Genomic DNA, 14,158 nt, shown 5'->3' with positions numbered 1-14,158 from the left:
CAATGGTAATAAGGGAGCAACCATTTAACTTCAAAAAGGGGGGGGGGGGTAATGTTTTTTGTCCGAATCAGAAATTTATTTCCGTGCCGTGAATATTTTTAAAAAAAATTTTCAACGCTATCAATCAAATTATTTTTTTGGAAAATTTAACACTATAAGGTATGGATAAAATCTGGATTCAGAAATTTTTTTTGTCATCTGCTTGACCACAATATTTTTTTTCATCAAATTGGGGATCAGAATATTTGTTTAGGAAAAAACCATAACCCCCCCCCCCTGAAGTTAAATGGTGGTCCCCTAATCCCTTTAAAACAGACTAAATTACAAAAGATTGACGTTGACAAATGCAAATGAGGTCAAGGTCAGATGAACTCTGAAGGACAGAGAGATACACTGTAGACTGTACAATCATTCCATACACCAGTTGCTTATAGTATCTCAAAAACAGACCTAATTGATCTAATACAACCCTGTTATTATAGTAAAATATGAATTGTTAAAGAATTTTATGTTATATTATACCCGAGACTACTATATAAGTTATAGTAGTCTTATAGTAGTCTTAGATTATGCATACACAAAATTTAAATGACCTTCTGCTTATAGTATCTGCGAAACGGGCTTCAATACCACACATACTTAAAATCATTACTAAATTAGTTCATCGATACACAGATTTGGCTTGGAAAGTTTGACTGTAACTGTAGAAAAGTTGTTACAGACGGGATATCACGTCCTAATCTGTACGGTGATGTTGTTTATAGAGCCCATAAATGTAGATAAGATCCATTTAAACTTATGTTATAGTACATAATAGTGGTGAACATAGCCCCTTATTACAACTTATTCAAAAAATTTCCCAATCATAACCATATAATGCTATTTTGCACCTCCTACTTTGTAAAAGTTATTGATCTCAAAAAATTTTTGGGTTTCCCTTACCAAAAGCATGAAATTTGCAAGGAGCAGGGGTATCATTTTGTGAGCTTTGCTCACATTGCCTCTAGTTATTTTTTGATGGTACATGTAATTGTGCTAGTGCCTAGTTTTCCTTATTAAAACGATACGTAAGTAAATAAGAAAATAAATAAATTTTATTTAGAATTGGCACATATGTACAAACAACAATAAACATGAGCTTAAGAGGCTCTAACAACCAACTTTAGCTCTTACAACCTGGGACTTTTATACTGTCAATATATAATGTCCCTGTTACAACCGACTATAGCTTTAACAAACGATTCCTGATAGTACAATATATGCGTAAGACTCAAAGAATTTAAAGTCTGTCTTCGATACATCCTTGAAAAGAAAAAAAAAGAAAATCCCCATTTCCAAGTCATGAAACACCACACTGTTGTTAAGTAATATCCTGGTCCCTGAATAATTAGACCTGAAAATACACAAAAATAAACACATTAATCAAGTGTTTATATTTTTCTTTCAACGTATTACACTTTGCTCAGTAATATAACAATAATCATGATAAAACTATATTTCAAGGAAGTGCCTTTTTTCTTCCTTTTAATGATATGATTATTTTTGTTTAATTTATTCACGAAGTTTATAGACTAGGGACGATTTAGGTTTTGACATATTGTACATATATATAGACACATGTGTTTACTGTCAAAACCTGTATGTTGCACTCTATATGTCTTTTGGTAATGTAGGTCCTGCTTGCTGTCTCATAGCCACATCTCTTTTAGTTTGCATCTTTGTTTTTTTAATTTGTTTGTCCTGCTGCAGACAACAAGAGTTTAAACTTTGACCAATTGAAAAACTTGAGAGCCGTAAAAAATAGGCAAGCTTCTAGTGAGACCTTAAAAATAAGCTGGATTCTAATGACTTGAAACAAAATTGCTTTACAAGACACAGAATATCCATAAAGGACAAAAAAAAAGACAACACCTTGTGATTTACCAATTACACCCAGGCAATCAACATATATTAGGATCTCCTCTGAAAGTATAAGATATATTGATATGGTCCAGAATTTTTTTCTCTCTCTAGGTTTTATGCATTACCCTCTTTTTGAATCTTGCAGTTTGATATTTTTGTTAAAATATTTTGTAAATTTGGTCCAAAGTAATATAATGACAACTTATTGGAGTTATTGCACATGAAATTTTAAAATTTAAAGTCATTTGAAATGAATTTTTGGTAATTATAATGTTTAGGAAATTACTGAACCAATGCATGCATATATATATATATATATATAAATAAGTCTAAATTGAAAACAATGTTCAAACCTATGATTGCGTTGGATAAAAACCGCAATTTTTATACGTGTGCATGCAAAACAAATTTCTTGTTAGAGGGGTCTAAATACAGCACAAACAACATTTTCCAAAAGACCAAAAAAGTGAAAAAGTATATTTTAACAAAACGCATTTGACTAACAGGTCGAACAACAAATGTTCTTAAACCCTGCTGACTGCCATTGGCGATTGCCAAATAAACGGATCACCGATGTAATAAATGGATCTTAATTATAAATTTAATACTAAACAGAAAACAATAAACTTGCAGAAAAGATGGTATACCGCAAACAAAAGGTGCAAAGGTTTTTGTACACCATATACGGATTTCGACAATTAATGTCTCTTCAGTGATGTTAGGAATCGAAACGGTATTTGGAAAGCCATACAATTTACCTCAATTTAGGATAGACTCTTGAATTTTGAGGAGTCAAAATAGGATGAACGGATCATATAAACCCAAAGGCAAATATAATACAAGCCCAAACGAAAAAATATAAATAAGTCTATATTGAAAACAACGTTCAAACCTATGATTGCGTTGAATAAAAACCGCAATTTTTATACGTGTGCATGCAAAACAAATTTCTTGTTAGAGGGGTCTAAATACAACACAAACAACATTTTCCAAAAGACCAAAAAAGTGAAAAAGTATATTTTAAGAAATATAATACAAGCCCAAACAAAAAAATATAAACAAGTCTAAATTGAAAACAACGTTCAAACCTATGATTGCGTTGGATAAAAACCGCAATTTTTATACGTGTGCATGCAAAACAAATTTCTTGTTAGAGGGGTCTAAATACAGCACAAACAACATTTTCCAAAAGACCAAAAAAGTGAAAAAGTATATTTTAACAAAACGCATTTGACTAACAGGTCGAACAACAAATGTTCTTAAACCCTGCTGACTGCCATTGGCGATTGCCAAATAAACGGATCACCGTTGTAATAAATGGATCTTAATTATAAATTTAATACTAAACAGAAAACAATAAACTTGCAGAAAAGATGGTATACCGCAAACAAAAGGTGCAAAGGTTTTTGTACACCATATACGGATTTCGACAATTAATGTCTCTTCAGTGATGTTAGGAATCGAAACGGTATTTGGAAAGCCATACAATTTACCTCAATTTAGGATAGACTCTTGAATTTTGAGGAGTCAAAATAGGATGAACGGATCATATAAACCCAAAGGCAAATATAATACAAGCCCAAACGAAAAAATATAAATAAGTCTATATTGAAAACAACGTTCAAACCTATGATTGCGTTGAATAAAAACCGCAATTTTTAAACGTGTGCATGCAAAACAAATTTCTTGTTAGAGGGGTCTAAATACAACACAAACAACATTTTCCAAAAGACCAAAAAAGTGAAAATGTATATTTTAAGAAATATAATACAAGCCCAAACAAAAAAATATAAACAAGTCTAAATTGAAAAAAACAACGTTCAAACCTATGATTGCGTTGGATAAAAACCGCAATTTTTATACGTGTGCATGCAAAACAAATTTCTGGTTAGAGGGGTCTAAATACAGCACAAACAACATTTTCCAAAAGACCAAAAAAGTGAAAAAGTATATTTTAACAAAACGCATTTGACTAACAGGTCGAACAACAAATGTTCTTAAACCCTGCTGACTGCCATTGGCGATTGCCAAATAAACGGATCACCGATGTAATAAATGGATCTTAATTATAAATTTAATACTAAACAGAAAACAATAAACTTGCAGAAAAGATGGTATACCGCAAACAAAAGGTGCAAAGGTTTTTGTACACCATATACGGATTTCGACAATTAATGTCTCTTCAGTGATGTTAGGAATCGAAACGGTATTTGGAAAGCCATACAATTTACCTCAATTTAGGATAGACTCTTGAATTTTGAGGAGTCAAAATAGGATGAACGGATCATATAAACCCAAAGGCAAATATAATACAAGCCCAAACGAAAAAATATAAATAAGTCTAAATTGAAAACAACGTTCAAACCTATGATTGCGTTGGATAAAAACCGCAATTTTTATACGTGTGCATGCAAAACAAATTTCTGGTTAGAGGGGTCTAAATACAGCAAAACAACATTTTCCAAAAGACCAAAAAAGTGAAAAAGTATATTTTAACAAAATGCATTTGACTAACAGGTCGAACAACAAATGTTGTTAAACCCTGTTGACTGCCATTGGCGATTGCCAAATAAACGGATCACCGATGTAATAAATGGATCTTAATTATAAATTTAATACTAAACAGAAAACAATAAACTTGCGGAAAAGATGGTATACCGCAAACAAAAGGTGCAAAGGTTTTTGTACCCCATATCCGGATTTCGACAATTAATGTCTCTTCAGTGATGTTGGGAATCGAAACGGTATTTGGAAAGCCATACAATTTACCTCAATTTAGGATAGACTCTTGAATTTTGAGGAGTCAAAATAGGATGAACGGATCATATAAACCCAAAGGCAAATATAATACAAGCCCAAACGAAAAAATATAAATAAGTCTAAATTGAAAACAACGTTCAAACCTATGATTGCGTTGAATAAAAACCGCAATTTTTATACGTGTGCATGCAAAACAAATTTCTTGTTAGAGGGGTCTAAATATATATATATATATATATATATATATAGAAGTCTATAAAAAGGACCAACCAGCAAATTTACTATGTACCGGATCGTCTAGAATAGACGATACTGTGCAGATAAGGAAAAAAATTATATAAGTCTAGAGATTTGCACAACGATTCTAATATAAGATGGTATTATACGAAGATGTTGTTAATAAATCGTGTTGACAAATATTTCGGCTTATCAAATAGCCTTCTTCGGTGTCAATTATTTTTGTTAAAATAATTGACACCGAAGAAGGCTATTTGTTAAAATAATTGACACCGAAGAAGGCTATTTGTTAAGCCGAAATATTTGTCAACACGATTTATTAACAACATCTTCGTATAATACCATCTTATATTAGAATCGTTGTGCAAATCTCTAGACTTATATATATATATATATATATATATATATATATATATATATATATATATATATATATATATATATATATATATATAGACCCCTCTATAGCTACCAAGAAATTTGTTTGCATGCACACGTATTAAAATTGCGGTTTTTATCCAACGCAATCATAGGTTTGAACGTTGTTTTCAATTTAGACTTGTATATATATATATATTAAGGTAGATGGGGTGTCTAAATTATAATCCATAGAATTTTTTAATAATTTGCCAAAATGTAGTTTATATCATGCTTTTTAAAAAAAGATAATAAAAAGAATGGGTAACGGGGCTTATTTTCACGCTACAGGTTGTGCAAAATTGACAGATTTTGTATAGATTATGCATGGAAAACCCAATTTTCTGCCATAAAACGAAAACTACACCATAGAATTTTGAGATAAAATATGAGAAGATAGCTCTAATAGTATGCTTTCAGATAAGAAAAAGAAAAGATGGGGTCACGGGACCCGTTTTCTTGCTACATAACGCAATAGGTAAATTCCTAACACATTCTATTGTAAAAGTAACTTTATCTGAATTATCTGCCCTTACATTTGAGTTGCCTTCCCTTATGTGGCAAAGTTGGAAAAAATAGAATCAAACAAAAGTATTCTGTTTTTCTGTAAAATACAACCATAAATATGATAAAATATGTCATTTTCTCTATTGAAATGAAAATTCTTACACATGAATTTCCTACTACTCTCAAAATTTGCACCTTTTATTAAAGATCTAGACCGATTGTTTTCTTGTATTTCAAAATCCAAGATGGCGGAAGACACCCTATCTACCTTAAGATCAATTTATTACATCGGTGATCCGTTTATATGGCAATCGCCAATGGAGGTCAGCAGGGTTTAAGAACATTTGTTGTTCGACCTGTTAGTCAAATGCGTTTTGTTAAAATATGCTTTTTCACTTTTTTGGTCTTTTGGAAAATGTTGTTTGTGCTGTATTTAGACCCCTCTAACAAGAAATTTGTTTTTATTTGCATGCACACGTATAAAAATTGCGGTTTTTATCCAACGCAATCATAGGTTTGAACGTTGTTTTCAATTTAGACTTGTTTATATATATATATATATATATATATATATATGTCGTCTGTGTACCTTTTGTTTACATTTCTTATGAAAACATAACATATTTCCAACAAAAATTATTTCATTCTGTGAGTGCTGAACGAAAACTTGACCTGCTAATTAACTTTCGGATTTTGGTATCGAAGTTTACTGACTGTTACTTATTGATAAACAATTAACACAAAATCATGGAGCACTTGAAAATAAGTGAAATATTAGAGTTACATATATACTTGTTTTTTTTTATGTTTTCCATGCGGTGCTATTTGTTAATTAAATGTTGTCATAACAAGTGTTAAATGTTTGGTGGATTAAAAACTTTCTTTCACATTCAGTCAATACTATTTTCGATCCATGTTTGATTACCTTTAATTCCATTAATGTTCCAAATTGCACCTTTTTAATAGTTTTTTTCACCTACGTATATTTATGATCCAGTCAAAAGTTCCTATTCTGTGTCATTTTGTAGATGTATCCTTATTCACTATATAGTTCCACAATTTAATTTCTTAGATTAGTGCCCGTCTGCATATATATTTTAGGGGTAACAATAACTGCAGGTTACAATAAAAATTATTATTTCCATATGAAATTGGGTCTCTGACCGCAAATACAATTCGGCAATTAGTCTGGAAAGTAACAATAATCATTTTTTATTGTTACTTTTTGCAGGTAATCGTAGCCAGTACCATTTACTTTTGAATCCATATTGAATCATAGAAAAATGGGTATGAACCGACCTCCAAAAGATCAATTATTCCGTAATGAGGAGTACCAAAATGTATCCATCCGTAAAAATTGAATAACTGATGTTTTGTTTTATTTTTTTCCAATTACTTAGAACCATTTGACATGTTCACTATTATTTTTTTAAGAAATGGATGCTTGTAAGTTGTAACACATTTTAATTGCTCATTTTTAAAGGTTGACTTTTTGTGGACGTTGCATGGCGATGTTTCTATATATTTGACTTCATCTGTTGATATATACTGTGAATATTTTGTGTATATCAACATATTCAACTTTTTTGTTAAATTTGAAGTATCATATGACTTTAATTGGTAAACTATAAAGCAAGGATTTGTATAGTGAGATCCTTGTAAGAGCCATTTGGTCTTTTGCAAATTGTTGGATGACATATGACTTTAAAATTGGTGTTAACCAGAAAAAGCTGTTCTTGCGCATATTTCACATATATTTAGAAATATTTGAGTACAGAGAAACCAAATATTTTAGAAATCTGCATACAGTAACCTATCATATGAGACTGGAAGTGATATTTTGTAAACCAGAAGAAGCAAATTATCTCCCTTGATTTAAAGAAAAGATCATAAAAACCAATAGTTTTGGAATCAGTGTGAAGAAAGCTTACATATGAAACTGGTAATGACATTTACCAAACCAGAAGTGGTAAATTGTCACCCTTATGTCAGGCAAAAGTACAAAAAATGTAAATAGAAACTTTATATTTTTGGAATCGGGGTAAAACATATATAATTAGATACTAGATGGAACCAGGTTTGGCTTCTCATCAACCTAATGAACATTCTATAAGAAGTCATCAGATTTATTCAAACCAGATTTCAAAATCTTGGTCTTCTTGTTCCAAACACTTTCCTTTATTCTATCTTTGTCGATATTACAGCTTCAAAAGAGTAGCAATAACAAGCAAAAGATAAAATCTAGAACATCATAACAGTCATTGGCTTTGATCAAATCATTATAATTTTAATATTTTGGAAAGCATGCTTACACTAGTATATCCTGAGAGAATAATTGAAAATTCAAAGTACTAACACAAATGTAACAGATATTTTGATTTTACAATGACAGTCATTTAAGTATAACTTATAAAAATGACTAAACACATGAATACTTTTGATTGATCCTTTTTCATGACCTTTAAATTTTTAACCCATGCATGAATAGGACCTTTTGCAGTCAACTCGACTCACTGAATCAACTTGTTTAGTGTGACCATATAAATACAAGCTTCATGTTATTGTTTTCCTTGTTTGTTTATTTATATATATAACTAGCTGTTTCTGTTTTGGCCCTGGTATATATTTGTAGATTTTCCATCAGCTGTATTTTCACTCAACTCTTCAAGTCTCTGGTCTAACACGACTAACCTCTAATATATACCAGGGCTAATACTGAAATGGTCATTTAAAATGATTATAAGAGTAATACCACATTGTTTTTTCCATATTAGTCTTTGTTAAATTGGCATAATTTCAAAAAAATGTGCAGAATTCATCTTTGTTTCAAATAAAAAAATACTAAGCATGAGTAATTTTTTATCCTGTCCAGTACAATAGTAAAAACTTCACATAACATTTCATTGCATATAAAATAAAAAACCATCACTGGAAGTTAACTAATAAAATTGTCACCTCTTTTTTACCTGTTTACAAGCTTTAGTAACCATGTCATCTCAAGTTTCCAAAATATTTTACTGTGACTTGACTGTTAGTGTTGCTCTCCACCAATTGCAATTTATTCAAAATTCTGACCAAATTGCGATTTGTTTTATAAAACCAAACTGTTCAACTGGTCAGAAATTTGAACAAACTGCTGTAGAAAACCACAGTCAAGTCGTGAAAGTGCAAGGTGATAAAATAAAGCATACTTACAATCCTATAAGACTTTAATTCCACATCAATGTTATTATGAAAAATCAGTCAAACAGTTTGTATAGAAATTTTATTGTTATTGTCATGCTAAAGGTGATGGGTAGTAATTTTGAATTGCTACAAAAATGTCCAAACTAAGCTTTCATACAATTTTTCTTTCAAAAAGTCTTCTATATTCATAAGAATTAGACATCATTTGAATTAAAACATGTTACATTCAGTAAAATATATGTGAAATTACAATACGTTGTTACTGTTACTGTGCAGTTTGTTCAAATTTCTGACCAGTTGAACAGTTTGGTATTACAAAACAAATTGCAATTTGGTCAGAATTTTGAATCAGTTGCAATAGGTGAAGAGCAACACTTACAGTCAAGTCACAGTAATAAGTTTCCATGGGAGATAACCTAAAACATTATTCTTTTGAATATAGAAGACTTTTCGAAAGAAAAATTGATTATCTCCCATGGAAACTTACTAAACACGTATTGTAATTTCACACATATTTTACTGAATATAAAATGTTTTAATTCAAATGATGTCTGATTCTTATGAATATAGAAGACTTTTCGAAAGAAAAATTGTATGAAAGCTTAGTTTGGACATTTTTATAGCAATTCAAAATTACTACCCTTCACCTTTAGCATGACAATAACAATAAAATTTCTATACAAACTGTTAGACTGCTTTTTCTTTATAACATTGAAGTGGAATTAAAGTCTTATACACATATAGGATTGTAAGTATGCTTTATGTTATCATCTTGCACTTTCACGATTTGACTGTGGTTTTCTACAGCAGTTTGTTCTAATTTCTGACCAGTTGAACATTTTGGTTTTATAAAACAAATTGCAATTTGGTCAGAATTTTGAATAAGTTGCAATAGGTTGAGAGCAACACTTAAAGTCAAGTCACAGTAAAGAAACACCAAATAAAAAAAGAATGGTGCTTTGAATCACCAATGGTAAATGTTTATGACTCAGAAATTTTTTTCTGCAATGAAATGCAGGGTTAATTTCCTACAACTGTCAAATTCAATGGATTTTGTTTTCGTACTATGATTTGGTGGTAGTACAGTTATAGCATTGACTTTGTATATATAAAAATAAGAAGATGTGGTATATAATTGCTAACGAGACAACTCTCCACAAGAGACCAAATGACACAGAAATTAACAACTATAGGTCACCGTATGGCCTTCAACAATGAGAAAACCCATACTGAATAGTCAGCTATAAAAGGCCCCTAAATGACAAATGTAAAACAATTCAAACGAGAAAACTAACGTTTGCTGACTTTGTATATGTATTCTATGTCATTTGGTCTCTGGTGTAGAGTTGTTTCATTGACAATTATACCACATCTTCTTATTTCTATATGAAACAATATGTTTGATTTATATTTGAGTACTTCAAATCCATAGAATTAGTTTAGTTTTAAATATTGGATATATTCCAAAATCTAATTGTGATACTAATATAAATTATTTCATTTTTTATCGATTCGCCTTAGCATTAAATCTTCTTTTATCATAAGTCATTTCAAATTAAACGCTTGTTTTAATATCATAAACATTATAAAGGACATTGTGAGACCGTGTATATTTACGCCAAACATTTTTCATTTTAAGCTGAAAAAATAGATTTTGCAAAATACGCTACAAATTTTAAAGTTAATTGGTTTGATAAATGTAACAAAAATCTGTTGATGTCACTTCTGAAAAATCATTTTCGTTATGAGATTTGAAATTTGTAATTTTCATGAGATTACATTATTTGATTTCACGAGGATCATATAAAAAGTAATAATAAGTTTTTCTTAAAAAGATTTCATCTTATCAACAGTTTGAATAAATTAAAACATTCGAATTTGATTGTTTTAGAAAAAAACAAATTTCAATCTCCTTCTAAAGAACAAAATATTGAAATTGCTAACCTTAAGCATTTTTCAATTTGCCTTAAAAAATTGAAAAATGAAAAATGTAGCATTTTTTAATTTGCCTTTAAAAATTGAAAAATGAAAAATGCTCTAACGTGGAGCATTTTTCAATTTGCCTTTAAATATTGAAAAATGAAAAATGTCCCGTATTGGTTGAATTTTCGACTTTAGAAAATTTTCTCAAAAATGAAAATGTTTTTGTGTGGAGCATTTTTCAATTTTTGTAATCGTTTGACAAAATGAAAAATGCTCCAAAGAGGAGCATTTTTCATTTTACAAATTTATCAAAGATATTGAAAAAAAAATAATAAAATTATTTTTTCATTCATTGTTAACACTTTAGAAGTTTTATTTTTATGCTTTAAATATAATACACATGTGTGTATGTGTGAACCCGTATATACACATTTATTACCTTACCCCGAAAAGATAGAACAACATCGCACCAGCAAAATTATTTGATGTGGCGCAGGATTATTATGCAATTGTTATTTCCCTTGTTTAAAACCATGAATTTTATATTTCCCTATTTTGTTATTTACATTCAGGTTAACTAAATATTCTCTATATATCTGTTAAATCAAATAGATATTGGTATGTTGAATTCATTGATAAAGATATTTATTTTTTACTCTCAAGTTTAGTATTTGCATCGTTGCAAAACATTTGTAAACTTCTTTTAAAAGTTAATGTACATTGAATATAAGATCTGAGCAAATTGCCTGTGTGTAGACCAAAGCATAACTATGTCTTCTCTTATAAACACGTATTTGTTGTGGCTATCCAAAGGATTATGCATAGTTGCAAGCAATAACAAAGTGCCCTAAGCTCTCAACGACTAAATAGTGTACCCGAAGCCGAGAGAGTTGACCCGAATGTAAAGTAAATCAAAAAAAAATATTGAAAGAGGAAATTTTATTAACATAAAATTTCGTACTTTCATGCACTGGCTACGGGATTGGTGATACCCTCGGGGACAACCTAGAAAAGGTGTAAAGATAAAAACAACACATAGGAAAGCTGTTCTTTTCCCAGTCTCCCTGTATGTATATCTAAATACGGCTTATTTTGGAAGTCATTGAATGCTCTATTTCTTAACTAGATAAAATGATATAATTTTCACTGTTTTTGGTTTTTATTTACTTAGCTATTTAGAAACCAATAGTGCTTTAACATTTGGCATCCATCGTCTCTGTTTACAACTAGAACAAGCTGTGGTCCACATCTCCGAATCTCAATCAAAATTACTCATGCTACATTTTGGTCCCGCGAGTTGGATGTTGAATTTTACAGCAATTTTTCTGTTTTTAACTGAAATACATTATTTTGGGAAAACTAATCAGGAATGAAGCACACATTTGAGTCAGTGCTTGGTGGAATTAGATACGACTGTCTTTAGGAGACAAGTTTTGAAGATTTAGGTGTATAATTGTTCCTGTGGTCTTTAATTTTTATAGTATGGTTTATTTGGTAAATGTATAGTCATAATAGGTTTGATGTTGTCAACACTGATATTGCTGATTACTTTGTTCATTTTGAAACAGATTTTCTATTATTTGGAATGAATGTGAGGTGGCATTTCAGTTAAAAATGAACTTCAAATGTGAAACTAGTTTACGTTTCTCTAGATATAAGAAAATGTGGTATGAGTGCCAATGAGACAGCTCGCCTTCTAAGTCACAATTTTTAAAATAAAAACCATTATAGGTCAAAGTACGGTCTTCAACACAGAGTTTTGGTTCACACCGAACAGTAAGCTATAAAGTGTCCCCAAAATGACTAGTGTAAAACTATTCAAACGGGAAAAACAACGGTCTAATCTATATACAGAACGAGAAACACTTATGAACCACATCAACAAACGACAACAAAGAACATTAGAAGATAACAAAACCTTTAAACAGACTTACTAAGAAGGGATTTAGTTACGATACTGTTGTCAGGTCATTAAAGATTGCATATTTTGGCTTTAATATTGATTCACTTAAAGGGTCTTTACATCGGAATTAAACACATTTATTTAAAAACCAGTTGTTGGCATGACACGGGTTATGTTCTTCTCTTAAATATTTTATGATGGTATAATACTGAACCCTTACCGGGAGTTGCCTGATATTCCTATGATGAAGACATAATATTTCAATCAGTTTAATTGAGGGATGGAGCTGGCATGTCAGTAACTGCTAGTAGTCTGTTGTTATTTATGTATCATTGCCATTTTGTTTATTTTCTTTTGTTACCTCTTCTGACATCGGACTCGGACTTCTCTTGAACTGAATTTTACTGTGCGTATTGTTATGCGTTTACTTTTCTACATTGGCTAGAGGTATAGGGGGAGGGTTGAGATCTCAAAAAACATGTTTAACCCCACCGCATGTTTGCACCTGTCCCAAGTCAGGAGCCTCTGGCCTTTATTAGTCTTGTATTATTTTTAATTTTAGTTTTTTTTTGTGTTTAATTTGTTTAGTATGACGTCTATTATCACTGAACTAGTATATATATATTTGTTTAGGGGCAAGCTGAAGGACGCCTCCGGGTGCGGGAGTTTCTCGCTGCATTGAAGACCTATTGGTGACCTTCTGCTGTTGTCTGTTCTATGGTTGGGTTGTTGTCTCTTTGACACATTCCCCATTTCCATTGTCAATTTTAGAAAAGGGTGTTGTCTGTTTAAGAAAAAAGATGGTACAAAATTATTATGTCTGAACAACACTAAAATCTTATTCCGACATTACAGATGGAATTTTATTTCATTAACGTGAATGTGGTCGGAGTGACTCGGTGTGCGCCTTTTCCTAAATTTCTCTTTTTTTCCCTCCAGATCCCACCTTTGTTGTCCCCTTGATTTCATTACCCCAATTTTTATAATCCTATATCCAACATCCCCTTTTTGTAACCTCAACATTACCCCCTCTCTATATCCCACTTCGAGGGCTACTTGCAAGATTCATTTTGATCAAGATGAATTTTATGCCCAAAATTATCAGCCTGATATGGAACAGGATTAAAGTTTCGTGATCCCTGTTAAAAAAACAAAACAGTTGTGACTTTCTGTGTACATAACGAATATAAAATGGGAGCGGACGAGCTACAAAAAATATAATAGTATCAACAAAGAGGCAATATCGATAAATATTTTAATCAAATTATTTAAAATTTCTCAAATTACGACAAGAGTGCGCACGCTGAAATGTCTCGCCTTCTT

At 30.8% G+C, this 14,158-nt stretch overlaps 1 protein-coding gene across 1 annotated transcript in view; it reads right to left on the bottom strand.

Annotated features, from left to right (window-relative positions):
* Positions 1–1,288: 1,288 nt before the first annotated feature.
* The window catches only part of LOC127729843 (probable C-mannosyltransferase DPY19L1), a 368,682-nt gene continuing 355,812 nt past the window's right edge, over positions 1,289–14,158 (bottom strand). Inside the window, exon 22 of the transcript XR_007994847.1 lies at positions 1,289–1,393. The gene's annotated coding sequence lies outside the window, so the exon portion shown is untranslated. The remainder of the gene's footprint in view (positions 1,394–14,158) is intronic.

The sequence above is a fragment of the Mytilus californianus genome, unplaced genomic scaffold (assembly GCF_021869535.1).
Source record: "Mytilus californianus isolate M0D057914Y unplaced genomic scaffold, xbMytCali1.0.p SCAF_2, whole genome shotgun sequence".
Classification (NCBI taxonomy): domain Eukaryota; kingdom Metazoa; phylum Mollusca; class Bivalvia; order Mytilida; family Mytilidae; genus Mytilus; species Mytilus californianus.
This window is presented reverse-complemented; position numbering and strand designations above follow the sequence as displayed.